The sequence below is a fragment of the Melanotaenia boesemani genome, chromosome 4 (assembly GCF_017639745.1).
Source record: "Melanotaenia boesemani isolate fMelBoe1 chromosome 4, fMelBoe1.pri, whole genome shotgun sequence".
NCBI lineage: Eukaryota > Metazoa > Chordata > Actinopteri > Atheriniformes > Melanotaeniidae > Melanotaenia > Melanotaenia boesemani.
Genome location: NC_055685.1, coordinates 11,368,687 through 11,387,082, shown reverse-complemented (window position 1 = coordinate 11,387,082; position 18,396 = coordinate 11,368,687). Strand labels below are relative to the sequence as shown.

General features: G+C 38.3%; 1 protein-coding gene across 19 annotated transcripts in view; it reads left to right on the top strand.

Moving 5' to 3' along the window:
* The first annotated feature begins 9,446 nt into the window (after nucleotides 1-9,446).
* Nucleotides 9,447-18,396, top strand: part of ptprdb (protein tyrosine phosphatase receptor type Db) — a 194,011-nt gene continuing 185,061 nt past the window's right edge. For all 19 annotated transcript variants that reach the window (XM_041982822.1, XM_041982807.1, XM_041982820.1 and 16 more), the window contains exons 1-2: nucleotides 9,447-9,537; nucleotides 9,699-9,804. The gene's annotated coding sequence lies outside the window, so the exon portion shown is untranslated. The remainder of the gene's footprint in view (nucleotides 9,538-9,698; nucleotides 9,805-18,396) is intronic.

Genomic DNA, 18,396 nt, shown 5'->3' with positions numbered 1-18,396 from the left:
TTTTACCTCCTCATATTTTTCTTACATGTGATGGTTCTATTTTGCAGAGAAAAAGTGACTCATTTTATAAATGTTTTCTGGGTTAAAACCCGGCAATGTTCTATTTTCAGAAGTTGTCAAAGGTTGTTAATTCACATTTTCAAACTTAACTTTAACTTTGGTTTGAAAGTGTCATGGGTGCAGGGATTTGACTGTCAGGTGCAGAAATGACACAAAACAGAAAAAAATAAATTAAATTTCAAATGATCCAGAGGACAAAATATTTTAAGGACAAAATTAAAACTGTCATCCCATTACCATTCCTTGTTACATACTTTTGTACTGCAGATGGTTTGTTTTATAATATCTTAGTGAATCTTTTGTCTCATTCACTGCCTGCTAAATTCTATGAAATATAGAAAAGGAAAAGCAGTCTAAACTGACAAAAGTTTGAATGCATGACTTCATTACGCATGCTTTTCTAAATTATTATTATTTGATGCCAGATAAAGGCTAGCATAAGTCACCAAAAAGTTCAACTTTAGACCAGAACATGCAGTCTCCCAATTTCAATAATTATATCACGAAAACCCAGAAAACATGTGCATGTCAAAAAGCCCATCTTATTATTGAGGCTATTCTTAGTGAATTTAACAGACAAGATGGTTTACAATGACTTTGCATCAGTCATATCTACAGTATTGTGCACATATTGTCATCTGTCAGTTGGAAGGTCAGTGGTTTGATCCTTAGCTTCACAATTTACATGTTAAAGTGCCTCAAGGCAAGATGTGGAAATCAATATCGTCCCAGTGCATTTATCTGTGTGAGCATACGTATGGGAGTTATGATGTATAGTTGGGAAAAATGGTACATTAAAATTAAATAAATGTTACTGAAACACAAATTATGGTTTTTTACTAAACAGCGTGGTGAATATAACGACACAAATTTTTTTTCATTTACCTATTTTAAGCCTTTTTGTTGCTGTTTTGCTTTGTTTTTTTTTTGTTTTTTTTTTTTTTTTTTTTTGTTTTTTTTTTTGGTTTTTTTACCTTAAAAGCCTGGAAATTTGGAGAAATTTAAATTTAAATAATTTGGGATATTATCTAATCATAAAAATGATCTCCTTGTCAAAGATCCATTATGCAGCTGAGTTTTCCATTAGACAAAAGCAGCAGAAATGTTTATCAATTCGAATTTTTGCAAGGAGCATCAAGGTTTCTTATAGTGTTCAGATCACAGATTTTAAATGGTGCATAATTTTCTTTGCCATCATCTCATAAGCACAGTGCCACCCTGGTGTTAATGACACTGCTTCTGATTACACTGAATATAAAACGCACAAATGCCTCAACTGAGTCCAATTATTGTTTTGATTATGAATTCTGGCTGACCAAGGCTGTCTTTGCTGAACCTAATCAAAAGGCTTTTTTGCATTAACCCAGTGATTTCCAAACTGGAGGGAGGGTCCCCGAGGATGGGTCCAGAGTTATGTCAAGAGAGAGCGCAGCTAGACTAAATAAAACTTATAGATTTTGAACTGCTAGGAAAATATGGACAAATTTGTGAAAGTACCAAAGGACAAATGATGACGAATTAACAACAGACATTTCAACTACTTAAATAAAGACAAGAAAATATGACGAGGCATATCTTTGCCCTGGGCTTTGACCAAGTAATGGTCAAGTAATGGTAATGGTCGGTGGTGGGTAATGAAGAGAGACCACAGTGTGTTGTATGTCTCAAAATACCAGCATCTGACAGTATGAAGCCAAGTAAGTTATAGAGGGAACTTCTCACCCTGAACACAAAGAAAAGTCTGATGATTACTTTTGAAATAAATTACTTATCTGTCATAAATAGCAGAGTTGTTTCACTAAAGCAGCAATAGTCTCATCAACTCGTGGGAAGTGGTTTGCAGTTTCCTGGTTTAAAACGCCTCACACTGTAGTAGAGGAATTAATCATTCTCTCTGCCACTGACATGGTTTTAACTACAATTAAGGAAGTATCAGCCAATAAACAAAAGAATATTCCATGGCACATTTCTTCATATGTTTATTTGTAAGCATTAGGGTTCATGTGATAGAGGGATGGGAGGGGGGCTTGACATTATTTTTGTCAGTGAAAAGTGGGCCATGCAGAAAAAGTTTGGGAACCACTGCATTAACCTAACCAAGTGGTAATTCAAAATGAGAGCAACAACATTCCTACAACACTTACTAAATTATTAAAGCATGGGTTAAGGACTTGCAGTAGTTGTGTTCTGCTTCCAACTTGCCTAGTCTGACTGACCTTCATACTGTAACTGAACATGATGATTCATGTATCTGCAATGACAGAGCTGTGAAATGATCCCTTATTGGACAGGTTTCCATAGTATGGCCTTGTTATTTCAACACATTGCCTACCATCGTTACATAATGTTTTGTTTTGCATTGGCTCAGATATTGCTTCAGTTTCAAACCCTTTAAAACATGCAGTTAAGTCATTTAACTAAAACGCACTGAACCTCTGATGAGGTCAAAGGTCATGTTAAATCACACAGCTGATCCCTTTCATATCAATTGTACTCAAGCTGGATCAACATTGACTTGTCCTGCAGCCCATTTCTCAGGTTCTATCAACAGGGGAAGTCCAAATTCAAAGAGAACTGGTGGGCCACTATCACAAGATTAAATAAGACCACGTTAAATGAAATATGGATGTTTATTAAGCAGCGTAAGGTAGATTCAGATATGTGTGATTTAATGTTTGATCTTGCACTTTGAACATAACATAATCCCAATATTTATCAGATGAAAGGTCTGCCTGTCTATGTGTGCATGCATGTGTACTTGACTTGCATGTGTGAGAAAGTGCACACGTGTTGTCTTTTTCACCTCCTTTTATGGTGTTGAGACGTTTTTTTAAATTATTTAAACCATGTTGCTTTGGTACCCCCTGAGCTTTCAAACCCCTGGGTGGTCGATATGGCCTAGTTTTTTTGAATTTCCTGCTGCACACAGAGAGGCACATAAACAACTGGCACACGTACAATGCACCGTCAGCCCTACAGTACTTGCACAGCACACATACACAGCAATAGCAACCCTGTAAGCAAATCAACAGAACATGTATGACAGTGCTGTGTTTTTCCTTTTTGACTCCTGAAGGGGCAAAAAAAAAAGCATCTATGGAGAAAAAGGAAGGGGTTCATTGAGATGAGATGGGGGGCTGAAGGAAGAGGAGAGAAATAAAGTATAATAATGTGTCACAGTTTATGGAGCTGAGCCAAGACACACACTGTGAATATTCTGTGGTTGTTCTTTGCAGAGCCAGTTATTGTTGCATTAAAAATATAATGCCAAATATGTCCCAGTGTCTGGCTTGCCTTAATGATGACGGCCCAGGGGGATGGATAATTAAAACGCAGGGATAAGGAGCCTATACTGCTTTAAATAGCTTCCAGTGAGTCTTATTAAATGGTATTTTAAGGAAAATTATTAGAAGAACAATCTATTAAGGCCTGTTTAACGTGGAGCTGGAAGAAAATGAATGTTTGATGTTTTGCATATATAAACTGAACAAGTCAACATACTAGTTCAAGTAATCCAGAACATCCACCTTATCTATTATTTATTTTATTAATTTGTTTGTATACCATGCAAATCTTCATGATGTGGTACTGTTTTATACAAATGGTGGACCTCATTCAAATCGTATGCATGCCTAGGTATGCCTGAACCAAGATGTTACCACCCAAGTTGGATTTGCTTCTTATCTTTTGTGACTCAAAAGTTTATAAAGCTTCATGCTGATTAGAAGTAACCCAAACAGTTCTATGGACTCTCTCTGGATGACAGGGATCTTTTGTTGCAAAGGTGCCAACCTGTTATGGACTTCCAGATCCAGATTGGAAGTCTGTGGCACCACCTGTGGTTGGCAACTGCTCATCAACTGGATGCTGGTTTACAAACTACAGAAGAAGATGGTGAAATTCCAAGCAACAAAAGAGCATGAAGAGGAAGCAGGGGAAGCTCAAAAGTTAATGCTGTGATTCCACAATCATCTCCAAGAGCCACAATCCTGCAGGTTTTCCTTGCATCCCTGCACCAACACACCTGACTCAAATTAAATGGATCCAACAGTCTATAAGGATCTGCACAACGACTCCTTAGTTTAAACCAGGTGTGTCGGTGCAGGGATGCATGGAAAACCTGCAGGACTGTGGCTCTCGAGGACCGACGTTGGCCACCCCTGGCATAGAGCATTGTGGGTCTGGTAGCCGACCAGAGGCAGGAAAATGTGATTTCCCATTTCACATTGGAATTTGTGAGATTTCATTTACAGTATTCTGCAAAGTCTTGAGCCTTCCTTTTCTTATATTTAGTTCCTAAGGGGCAGCCACTTCTGTGATGTTTTAAATTAAATCAAATGGAAAATACTTTATTAATCCCCTGAGAGAAATCATAATATAGTAAATTAGTCTCAAGCAAAAGTTCTCCGGGTTTTCTTGAAAGTACTTTTCTTCGGACTTTGGCTGCTTTTTCATTCATTTTTAGTTCTGTCCATTTTGCATATCTCAGCATAATGTGTAATGTGGCTGGACAAGTGGAGGACAGAGTAAGTGGCAGGCCTAAAAACTGTCTATAGCAGATTAACTATATATCTGAAAATGATGTCCTTAGGATGTATGAAAACGGCCAGAGACGCATGTCAACCAATCCACTTACTGTATGCCAAAGTTAAAGTAAAATCTTTTGTTTTGTTTGTTGAGTGTCAGTGCTGTATTTGTGAGGTATTAACTCTGTTATCACTGTTTTCAGTTGCTTCTTCCTACAATACCCAACAGTAACTTTGTTAACACAGATAGTATTTAGTTGTTTATTTTGCACCCATGTCCTCTGGCAAACTGAGTTACAATGGATGATTCATGAAAGAGTATTAGGATTGACAGACTGATACAGATACAACCGAAGGTGCATAGCAATAAGATTCATCACCTCAAAATCCAGGTTTAGATCTAAATCTGCTGAAGAGTTGAATCCCAGGGTGTCTTAACTAAAATGCTCTGAAGCCTACACAGCTTTCAAAAGCAAAAGAAAGGGCCTGAAAGTTTAAATCCAGAGAATAAAGGCTTTATAATATGCACTTCGCCTTTCTATAAGACTTCCTACATGTGCCCTTTCATGGAGAAATAAAAATAATCCAGTGCATTAGTTTTCTGATTGAACAGCCGGTACATTGGCACATGCATCCTTTATCACTATTTTCTCTTTTTGTTAACAGTCTCATGTACTTTACATCAGATTTTACAAAAGCACAAAATTAGAGCGCTGAAACCACACATTGTGGAAGCACAGATCAATACTTCAATACACATATCTCAAAAGCACCCAAATGAACCCACATACACAAGGATACACAAAGTTACATGAGTGCAAAGCTGGCACACACACACAATGCACACATTTCATCCCACATGCTCTGTAAATAGAGAGCAGGATGTTGCAGACATTTGGGTGCATGGACAAACAAGAGATGCTCCTCGTGTGAGAGAGAAGGAGTGCGAGAAAGCAAGAAAGGAAGGGTGAATGAGAGGTAGACTCATACACACTCATACAGGAAAAGAGAACTGGGGTAGGTGGACAGATGAAGTGGTGACTCAGGAATGAGATATGAAAAGAAAAGATTCAGCACTTGGAATGATTCTCCTCGTCCTCCCCCCTGTCTCCTCTCTCCGGAAAGGTAGAGGCAGTCAAGGATCTCATCCTTTTTCTACTCACTGCATCCATCTCATCTGATCTCCATGCCATCCTTCCTCTTTCTCCCTTTTTTTTCCTGATTTTCTCCTCTTATCTGCTGCTCCTACCTTGTGAGTAGCAGCTGTCACTAAGCAGTCAGGTTTGCATTTAATAAAATAAAAATATTCACAAGATGGGACAGCTTTCTCTACTGGAAGAATTCTTAATGTGGAAGTATGAATACAGAAGTCTGACAGAGAGTTGTCTAATAAAATATATCGGAGGTTTGCACGGTTGGCTCACAGAAAAAAGAAAGATTAGTTTGAAAATTGGATATTGCTCAAGTTAATACTTTTGTACTTTTTATCACAGTTCTGAAACTTCACTCTGAGTTTTGTATGAGGAGCTTTGTTAGGTTAAAGATTTTTTTGCCACTTTTGGGGAAGGAAACATTTGTGTGTGTAATAAACAATCGTGTAAATTTGTTTATTGCTTAATGGTGGTATAGTTTTATTTTTTATTTATTTTTGTAATGTATGCAGAGAATTTCCCTGATGAAAAACAAATAGCTGGGATGGTGAACAGCAATGGCCATCCAGAGGAAGGATGTTGAGGTGGTGGAATCCTACAGATACCTACTTGGGCCTGCAACTGGACAAGCTGGACTAGACTGCTAACATTGAGGCCATCTACATAAAGGAGCATCTTATCTTATCTTATCTTATCTTAAACCCCCTCTTTGCTGTATTTCGTTCACATTTCACAGAAGATTAAATAGAATTGTTCCAAATGGAGGTGCAGGACCTCCATCTGCCACCTGCTTTTATTTGGAAAGGGGAGGGACAAGGAGAATCAAACAGTTTTCCACTCAAATGTGTTCCCAATGGGTTGTTTGTTCATTCAGGTTGAAACCGCCCATAATTACCTTTGTGGAATAAGTGGCCTCTTTACTGCTCATGAAAGCAAATGTGCGTAAGTTGTAAAAAATTACATCCATGAAGATTAAGGTCTCATAGGTAAAAAAAATAATAATATTGATTTAGTCCTAACCATGTTTGTTCCCTAATCCATAACTATGTGAAGCTCATAAGTTAACCCAACCAGGATGTGGCAAAGTTTCATCGCAACATGTTGTGTTTACATGTAAACAAGGTAACAAGCAAAATGGTGTCCATGAAATTTCGAAAAAAACAGCACAAACCTTTTCCTTCCTTTTCCTTTATTACTAACCAACTCATGCTATAGGCTAAACCCAACCAGGACGTTTCTCCATATTTTAGAAAATTCTGATCTTTTTAAATTAACATAACTATAAGTCTTGACCAGGAAAGAATAAATGATTTAAGGTTCTTCACATTACCGAACTACCCAGTACTCCTTACTATCTACTTGATCCAGTCTCTCCTATAAGAGACTGGATCATTCCTATGAGCTGTATTTCCATCTTATTGTGGGGGTAATACTTTACAGAATGCACTTATGGGACATATTCAAAGGTAAAACAAACGACCTATATATTGTTATTAGTTAATGACTTCTTTTTTTTTTGACAGATCCAGCTGCAGGAACACAAACTATGCTTGTATATTTTGGACATTGAGCTTCAGCAAACAAATACCACTGTCAGACACTTTGCTTTTTTAGCACAACCAGTTTATTTTGATACATCTCTGAAATAAAACAATCATCTTGAGCCACCCCTCATTTACACTGTAACTAAGTAACCACTGGGTTAGTACATCACATCTGATTGACAATTGCAGTTAATATCTGTAAAAAGAGAGCAAAACACTCTCTGTTGATCATAGTTGGAGAGAAATTAGATTTTTGCTTTTTGCCAATTGGATATTCAGATGATAAACTAGCTGCAAGACACAAGATACTACCAGTCTAAGGCACAGTTCTGCAGATCTACAGTAGCTTTGTGCTACTGGGAAAGTACCAGGTTTCTTTGATAAGACACGTGCATTTTTAAGAGCAAGATGTGATACTTAATATTGAAGGTATATACAATGCAAAGTTATCACCGGACTTCTTTAAGTAATTGAAATAAGTGTCAAGTGCAATATCTTAACTGTATAATCACTATGTGTGTTTGTGTCAGTGTGTCTGTGCACAAGCCACGGGTGAAGATTTAGTTGGAGGATGTACTGGGGCTACTTTCCCCTCAAGGTTCCAAAAGTATACAAGTATTATGATCTCAACCAGCATCGCTTTCTTTCCTCCAGCAATGTGCTCATACAGGTATGTTAATAACCACTGACCTTCTTGAGGATGTAGTCTGTATACAAAACATGGGAAAAGCACCTGTGAACTGGAGTATTGGTTTGTACACTAATTTGTAAGAATGTCCAAGTTTATGACTTGCCCGTCACCATCTGGGTTATTTAGAGCCAGAGGCAAAGTTCAAGTGATGGATCTGACTGAAAATCCATACGGCATTAACTCCCAATCTCCTGTTGATAGAAGTGTGTGATGACATAATAATACACAATTTTCAGCCTAAAATAATTTACCCAACTCAGTTATTTCTGCTTTGAAAATAAGAAATTTTAACAAAGGGGTTGTTTGGGATTCATTTCAATTGTTAAAATAGGCACAATTAAAGGAATTTAGGTTTTAGGCATCAACTTCACCTTTCAGCCACAGATGTATAGCCTTTTATTAGGTAATTCATAAAGCTTTAGAAAATTGTTAGTCACAGATAATGTTATGTTTATATTTTGAAATGTTTTCTGATGTACTATCCATCCTAAAGACAATACCTTTAACAAAAGTTTATAATTCTCTTATGACCAAATATGCTGTTTTCTTCTTAGAAGTTAAATTTGAAAACATCACCCAGGTTGCTGCGATATTTGTTTTGTACTTAAATGATTTGAAAAGAAAAGGTAAATGGAAACGGTAAGCATAATAAATAAAAACAAAAACTGACCTGTTAAAAAATTTAAAAAAGAAAAAAAAAACTTCTTCTACTGAATTATAACCAATGTAGCTTATACCCCACCAACTGGTGACACCACAGCCCAAAATATTTGCTTTAAACCAGTCTACTGAAGCATTTGCTTTTTTGCAACTTTAATAAATAAATAAAATTACTCCCAGTTACCCTTTCTACCTAAAAGAAACACAGCAATAGCGAAAAGTAAAAGCTCACACTGATGTGCAAAACGTTTCGAAGGTGCAGGGAGTTTTGTTCATGAGAAGAAATCTTACTAAAACAAGCTAATAAAGTTTGGTCTGGGGTAATAATAAGACCGAATTCATTAATCATTGCACAGAAGAGGCATGAAGAGCAGTATCATGCCTGCATGTCAGGGATAAAATTAAATGAGTCAACACTTGAACGCAGTACAGAGATTTACTACATTGTATGATGACTACTCATCTGGTGCTTGAATGTTTGGGTATATATATATATATATATACTGATGTGAAAAAGGCACAAATTAAAACCTTCAAAAAATAATCAGAATGCAGGAAATTACGTGTAATGCTGTAGATTACCTATTTTACCCATTTTAAACTAGATGCTTCAAGATTAGAGGATTTGGGAACAGCCATTCAATGCAAAGATAGTTTGTCTTCACATAAGTAACTTTTTAGTAATTTTCTGTCTTTATTCCTTCTTTCTTTCTTCCTAATTGATTTGAGTGGCTGCTCCTCTCTCTCTCTCTCTCTCTCTCTCGCTCTCTCGCTCTCTCTCTCCTCCGCCGCTTATCTCTGTGCGCATCGTCAGCACTAGTTTGAAGTGAAATCTGACAGCCGCTGCCTTGTCCGATCCTCTTCCCGTCTCCACTCTCCGCTGGTCATCCCGCCTCCGTTTCGAGGTACAGGCTCGGTTTGGTGACCTAAGCACGTGTTAATATCGATGTACTTTTTTTTCCAGTTGGCGGGTGGGTTGGCGACTGACCTCGTTTGGGATGCGCGAGTCTTTCATGGGTTGACGTGCTTTTTCTCTCAAATGTGGTCTCACCTTTTCTCTTCGCAGCTCAGTCGGGACTGTGGGACCGCATCTGCCTTCAACTTGGGGCGAGGAAAGAGGCGAGAAACTCCTCGGGATTCTCCGTACATCGAGCGCTCATCAGGATTTTGTGGTGAGCACACTTTTTATTTATTTATTTGGCCAGAATTGTTGCTCGATTTGAATCTTTGTGCATCTTTCTTTCTTTTTCTTCCAAAGAGCTTAATCTGATATAGAAAAGCTGCCGGCCTCCGTAAGCGGGCTATGTAACCCAGTCGCTTTCAAAACATTTATTGTGAGTGTTTGATGAATTGTTCTCATATGTCTGGAGCAGAAACCGGGGCTGTGGTAACGCTGCTCCTCTGTGCCCCGTGGCAGCGAAGTTCCCGCTTTATTACGCGTGTGGATTAAACGTGGCTATTTGTGACAATTACTAGGGTTGGAAATATTCTTAACACGGAAAGTGGATGGAGTACATAATGCTGGCTGGACTGTGGGGGGAGGAGAGATTATGTGTAAGGAGTGTGAGAAGAAAGAAACATTTGAGGGATCCCTTAGGGAAGCACTGCTCCCTTCTTATTAGAGGGATGTTAATAGTCTGTACAATGATGACATTATCTAAGACTGTTCTACAACCTCTTCCAAATATGCTGCTATTGTCAGTTCCATTACAACCCATTACATATAGAGTGACATCTTACTGTATTCCTGTCTATGCTGAAGGGAAAAGAAATCTATGGGGCCATTTGCTACTGTTATTGTCTTGTTTAGCCTATCAATTAAGCTTGTCTATAATGGAGATATCACACTTCCTCCAACATAAAACATTACACTCCCACACACCATCCGCTAGCATCTCACCTCCCACATAGCCACACTTGGTGTCCACAGCCGATTATCTGGTTATGTGCCACCATTTGAGCTAATAGAGAGTCCCTACTTAATGTAATGACATCTCGATCTGTCAGCCCGTTCACAACAGAGGTGCAGCTCAAAGGCTCATAAGCGGTGTCATCAAGGGCAGATGGAGCGGCCATAAAGACAAGAAAGACAAGACAAAGTGGCTGTGGAGGTTGTCCGAGTAGTTAGCTGATGTGTTTTATTGTCCAAGTACAGTATGGGGCTATCATTGTAAAGCATGTACCCGGGAATGGTTTGTGCGTGTGTGTTTAAGTGTGTGTGTGTGAAAAAGAGAGAGAGAAAGACAGTTGGCTTTGCGCAGTCGTGTGTGTGCAAGTAAAGAATGAGTGAGCAAAAAGAAAAAAAGGAGCAGGGAGAGATTATGCTAACTCAAAGTTTTAGAGGGAAAGGAAAACCCATGTAAGCATTTTTTTCTTTTGGCTTATGTATTTATACGTCTGGCTGTCACAGTCCTCGCCCATCACTAAAGGTTCCTCTGGCATGAGGTTTATACAAAAGAAGGACACTGCTTATTTTAGCTTAGTTATATGGTTGCAAACACCAACGAGGAGTGGTTAAGAGGATTGATCAAACAAGACTGAGGAACAAAAACAAGTTTTGGCAGCTCATAACTCAGGTGACTAGAGAGGAAAGTGTTGGACAAAAGTTGAGGATCCACTGTGCTGCATCTCCATTAAGCTTTTTGCCTTGTTGGAAAATGAAGTGAAAACACAGGAAGTAATGATATATCACCAGTGGCTGTAATAATGTATCAAAGAAAATTCATTTCGTGGGAAAGCGTTCCTTGTCATCCTCCCTCGATTTACCTCCCGCACTCTGTTGAGATGAGTTTCGGTGTGGAATTCACAGAGATGGTTCAGCAGAGAATTTGAGCCTAGCTGTAGACATGACCAGCAATCATTCAATGAACCAATCATTTAGCCTCCGCAACCTCCATCAGTTTTTCTTGTCAGGTGAAAATGAGATATATTCTCAGATGACAAGCTGTGGTGCCATTGATGGCGAACTCTATGATTATGATGACAGGGTTGTTATCGTTCCTCTTAATGATAGTTGTGATACTGATCATCAGAATATCACTGATAATGATGATAAATACAAGAGTGATAAATTAGAGGAATGACTTGAATGTTTCTGTTGGCTCTGAGTCTATATTTTGGCTTTTTATATATCCAGAAGGATCATGGATCATGTTATGCTGAGTGATCAATTCCCTTCAAAGAAACATTTCTTGCCTGAAGAGATTGATCTCCTAAGGAAGATCATGACCTCATCCATAGGACAGAAAGACTCACTGAATCATTTGATGGACGTGAAGATAAAGATGAAGTGTGGTTCTAGTCTACAGTTTTTTTCTCCCAGTAGCAGATTTTGGATCAGTTGGTGAAACATCATTATGAAAACACTGAATAAATAAACATGTTTTTTTCCACCATTATTTAGTGTAGCACCTTAAATAAATTAACAGAGGGATTTTTTTTACCATGTTTAGGTCAAGTTTAAGGTCAGTGAGGAGGTGGCCTGAGAGGAAAGGAAAGAGACGGACAAGCAAAAACATACTTAAACTTTTAGAAAAGTGATATTTTCAACTGCTCCCATTTCCAAACCACAGCACACTTATGACTGATATCAGACCACCAATGACTACCCAAACCAGATTTAAGTCTATATGACTTCTAGGGCAGGGTATCGTCACTAATTTCCTGAATCGATTCGATTTGATTCACAACAGCTTATTTTGATTTGATTTTGATTAAACCCTATTCGATTTGATATCAATTCATTTACAGTTAATTACATAACACCACCGATTTTTCATGTATATCAAAAACATTCTCAGATAATGTTTTTTTTTTTGGAAAACACTGAGTGTATTTACTTGACAATCAAAAGCAGTTATCTGGGAGTAATCAGATTACTGTAATAATCTGATCTGACACATCTACATGCATTTTTGAAATACCAGAACAATACAGTGTTTCCCCAGATTCAAAGCCAGAAATCTGTGATTAAAAAAAAAAGAAGACCACAGGACAGAAAAAAGTGAAACTTTTTAAATGTCCTGATGAAACTATTTCATTCAGTGGATTCGCTCTAAATGTTCTTAAAGTTCAGATCTCTAGAACATGTTGATGTTTATAAAACTTACAAAGAATATGGGGTCCATTTAAACTCGTATTTCTATTCCTTTAATGATGTAGATTCAGCTTGTTCAGCTATGCACGTTGCCATGACGACCGTGACACTGATTTTTGATGGAGGAAACACAGGATCTTGATGAGTCTCTGTAAGTCACTCGAGAATAGGGTCACGTTACCAGAAATGAAATTTTAAAAAAAATCGATCTCCAAGTTTTATGAATCGCTATTGTATTTTTTTTTTTTCTTTGAATCGATTAAATTGGATAAATTGATTTTTTAAACCCAGCCCTAATAACTTTCTATGGACTGCTATTGTATCTAAACTCAAGCATATAGGCTCATTGTCGTTCCTGATCACCATATTCCTCTTATCGCCTGGTGCTGCCACAGGGCTGTGGTTTTTGTGGTTCCACGATGGGGAATAGAGCAGCCAACACTTTTAGAGCAGAGGTGTCCTCCTCTACCTTCAAAAATCTCTTGAAGACTCAACTACATTATATGAGCTCCTCTTTCCTAACAACTCAATCACCCCAACACATCTAAAATACACTTACTGACTTACTTACACATTTATGCACTCATTTTGTATGGTAGTGTCTGTTTAACTATTACTGCCATATACATAGACTTAAAAACCATTTAGCACTTAATGTATAGAAGAGGGTTTCTTGAGTGTTGTTCCTTACTGGTAAGTCGCTTTAGATAAAAGCATCTCCTGAATAACTAAATGTAAATGTCAACATCAATTATTGTGGCTGTAGAACACTCTTGTCCCCATCTGTAGTTAGGCAGGTGCATTACGTCATGGTTATGGTGGTGTTACACTGATCCAGCTGGAGGAAGCGGGCTACATCTTGCATTGGAATAAGATTAAAAGGCCTTTCTTTTATTCAGTGTTCTGCATTCTGACAACAGCCTAACTTCCAACATGTTTCAGAAGCAGAAAATAAAAAATACCAGGTTAAAGAACTTGTGTAAATTGCAGACAAGCTGTGTATCTCTTGCTTGACAGAATGCCTCAAATTAAATTAATTGCCGTTAAGATGGTGGACTGGCACCACTGCAATCATAAGAACCTGACAATCCATGCAAAATGGTAGCGGCCTGCAAAAGAAATCCAGATTTTTTTCCATGTGACAGCTTGAGAGTGTGTTTTTTTGTTTTTTTCTTTCTTCCGCTTGCCGTTTGTTCTCCCAGATGCACACTTGATAAATCACACAGCACATACACATTCCAATGCACACACATACACACACATTATCTTATTTCTAACACAAATGGGTATGACAAAGAAAAGCATTCGACACATCTAAAAGATACCCACATTTTCTTACATAATTACCCAAAACCTTATTGTGTCTTCTAGTTATCCACTCATTCTGTCAAGGAGTACATGGCCTTGGGTTTAAAAATAGCAGAGTACAAACACAAACACACACACACATGCAGTTTAAGCAGGGACAGCCCCGGTGTGCTGGCACCAACCAAAGAGGTGCTGATAACAAGGTTGAAGTTAGTCAGAATTGTTTTGCTGCGCTTCAAACCTTCTTACACCCTTTTCTAAATCTGGTTCATCCCAAAATGAGATGCTTTTCCAAGTGGAGAGATGAAAAACACACACTCTCTGCCTGTGTTTCCGTCTCCCTCTCTTTTTCCCTTGCCAGATACAGTTGAGCTCAACCATTCACACCCCGTTCCTTCCTCCCATTCTCTCACATCTCTCCTCCCCTGGCACCTCGATGTGTTTCTCTTTAATTGAGATGCATTTCAATGTGGTGCAAATTAGCTTTCTACAGCTCAAGTCTAAACTTGTGTGTGTGTATGCTCATGCATGCATGTGCTCGTGTGTGTGAAAAGAATTCCCACAGTTCAAAGTGAAAGTGCTACCTTCCTGTTCATTTCTCCACCGTGCCTTCTGATGCCACAAACTCACATTTTCAGTACAGCCTTAATAAAAACGAGCTCTTTTGCACTCTTTTGATTTGTGTCTTTCACCCACTTATGGATTTGAGCTCTAACCTGTGACTTCCGTCAAGAGGGTCAGAAAGGTTTTGAAGACGTGTCTGAGTTATGCAAAGCTTGTCTTATTCTTTCCTGATCTGATCTCAAGCTGTTTTGTTGAAGACCAAAAGTGCTGATATTCTGTACACTTGTTACTGCGAGAGAAGAAATATTACTACAGAGCTAAGGAGTGCCTGACTCATTCAATCAGTGATGAACTGTAAAAAATATTTCCCAGTAAAGCAAAAGACATTTTTAATTAACAGTTAATGTTTAGCTTTTTTTTTTTGTCTTTATCTAGGAAACTGTTATCTGGAATTATTGCAATGATTTCTAAACTGGGGGTGGTAGTTATTAACAGCACATGTGAAAATGAGACAAAAACCTTTTTATGGTACAGTTAGAGGACCTAATCTGATTTCTTTATCATTAACCCTTTGAGCGTGTGTTTCTATTTTTTGGACCTCTGTTTGAAAATTGTATATCCATAATGAAATGAGTATATATCTGCAACCACAAGGTTGGAGTCCTAGTAAAGGGAACACTGTGAGATTAAGAAAATGACAGTATGTGTCATTGGTGACAAATAAATGAAGATGGCACACAGCACAAATAAAAAATGTTTCTGGCTTGCCTCAAAAAAAAAAAAAAAAAGAAAAAAAGAAGCATTCAGGCTCTATATGAATATCCTTTTGGAACAATGCAGCTGTAGCTCTAACCTTAAATCATAGCACAATATGTGAAGATTATTACTAGCTAAAGTGAAGCAAAACAAAGTTAAAGAGGTTTGAGTAGAGACAATTCAGATGTAGTATCCAAAATTGCCTTTTTAGCAACTGTTTAACATCTGTTCTCAATATCCTCCAATTTGGGGAACTCAGGTTTTAAGAGGTTAAAATATTTAAAACACCTGGTTAGCCTGCAGAAACAAATGGTCATGCATGTTCATAAACAGACCTGGAAATGGTACAATTACTATAATTTAAAAAAATATTTAACTGGAATTCAAAAGTTTGGGACAGAGTAAGAAAATGCTCTGGTCTTTAGCAGTTCTTCCAGTTAGGTAAATAGACTAATATACACACAGAGGAACTACAATATATGACATATTACATGTTGTATCGTTATTTATTCCTTTATGCACAGCTTTCCCAAAGTCCCGTCTCAGTATTTCCATTGGGTTGAGTAAATTTGCTGCTGTGCCTGTCTTATTGCATAACTCAGTTTTGACTGTAATTTATCTTTTTAGACAGATAAATTACATTTGACTCTGCAATACTTCGATATACAGAAATGTTAAAGATCAGCTCAGCGACTGCATGCTTCTCAGACCCCTTGGCTTCAATAAGCCCAAATCATCACCCCATCACTACTGTGCTTAACAGCTGTTAATAAGGCATTTAGGATGATATGCTCTCTGAATTTTGTCAAACATGATGGTGTACATTAATATCTCACTTTTTGTCTCATCTGTTCAAAAGACATCATTTCACCAGTCTTAAAGTTTTTAAGAAAGAAGAGTCTTTCTCTTGGCAACCCCTATAAACTTTTCTCATAGTAGCCATAATTATGTCATAAACATTAAGATTAACATGGTAACTGAGGCCTCTAGAGTCTAAATTGTAGCTGTTGGGTTTTTTGCAGTTTCTCTAAGTTCAAGCTTATTACTCTAATTACAAGCTCTACGTTCACAGCTGATGTCTTTGCTTCTTGACATTGTGTTAACACACCTGAATGCTCCAAACCAGCAAACTGAAAAAAAACTCTGCTTTTACAAAGGTGCTCACACTTGTTGATGATCACTTAATCAAATCATTTGATTTGCACCTAACTATCAGTTAAGTTCTGTCACCGCAGTGATGTAGTCGGTCGCATCATTATACATTTTATCATTGAGAAATTTCTACACCTTTAATGAGAATTACTGTATTTTACATCGTACCATGATATTTTCTCAATCGTCTTGGTGGGTAAAATGTACCCCAGTAGTTTCAGTTTGTAACTGAATCAAACAACAATAGAAAAAGGAAACAAGTGAAAGTGAAGTCCTGGAAAGAGGATAAACTGGACAGAATTCTGAAACTCGTCCACTTCGGTCCACTTCTACCCCTTCGTCCTCCCTGTGTGGATTTTTTTTTCTCTCTATAGAAGTGGAAGTGACAAACAGTCAGTGTGGTGATTTTGGGTGGAAGATTTTTTGGCATGAACCCAGCATGGGGCTCTTTGTGCCATTTCATGTGTGTGGACATGCGTGTGTGCATGTGAGAGATGGCGAAGAGTCATTAGGGAGAGTGATGCTGACAGTGGGGTGACCTTGGGGCTCCCAGTCTTCCTCCTGTCGATGACAAGGATGACTTAATGCCTCCCTCCCCACCCATGATGGCTCATTTATTATCATTAGGCACATAGTCAAAAGATGCTGCTCAAGACAGAGTGGTGTGTGTCTTGGTGTGTACACTTGCCTATGTGTTTGTGTGTTACTAAGATTGGCAGACAGCTGGACAGAGACAGAAAAGGAGGCCTGATTGCTTATGATAAGCGCTACATGACTGAGCATATGTGTTTGTCAGCCTGTGTTTGTCACAGGTGTGTTTGGCTTTTTGTTTTTCTCTGAGGAAGTGGTTATCCATATTTTGACTGCAGACATGTTACCTGTCAGTCCACATCTGCATGTGAGCCGCACCTTTCTGTCTTCTCACCAAGAGTCTGTGCCATAATAACCCTAACCTTACGTCACCTCAGCCAGCCAGTGAGCAACATCTTGGTATATGGCTACATCAGGGCGGCCTCTGCGCTATCGTTTCTCAGCATGATGGATGGAGACTTCTGTGGACCAGTCAATACCCAATCTGAGCCCCACTGTCCTGATTTAAGATACAGCAGCACCCAGGTGACACACTCAGAAGCATGCCACTTTAATCACTCTGAGCATCAGCTATATGCTGCCAAGATTGGTGTGTGGTTGAGTTAGTGTGTGTCTGTGGCTGGGAGTATGTCTGTGTGTGTGATTGTATTATTATCTCACTCAGTCAACCAGGGCTGTAATCACACAGCGATCGGCAAGTGCTTGCACTTCTGACAGAGTTAACATTTCTTTATAATGTAGAGGCGCTGACATAAATAACATATAAGAGAGAGGATTTATGTTGTGTGTTGCTGGAATTGTAACAGAACACATACATTATCTAAAGGGGAATAAAATTTGGACTGAGTCTAGTGTGAGCTAGATGTTTCCGTGCTTCCTACAAAATATGTTTATACACTTGAAATTGCTTTGAAATTGGTAAGATGTAATTTCTGCGAAGTTGGAGTCATGACAGCACTGGAGTGTGACATCTTTATATTAGTAAATCAGTTTTCACAATGTCTAGAGTTCACGTGAAAAATGTCCGGAGAATCATGTCTGGGCTGTTGGTTGGTTCGTATTACGAGCTAGTATTGGGCTATCACAGACATGACGGTATTGGCAAATAATATTTTGGCCTACTTGTGCCAATGTGATCATTCTATTTATTTATTGGAAAATGTAATGCAGAAAAGATGTTTAGGGTGATGTAGAAATGGTATCATAGTGTGTACATGTAGCAGAGTACTCATCACAGCAGAGTAGACAGTACTGCGGTTTAGTGGTGTCATCAAGTGGCTTACTAGTTTCTATGTGT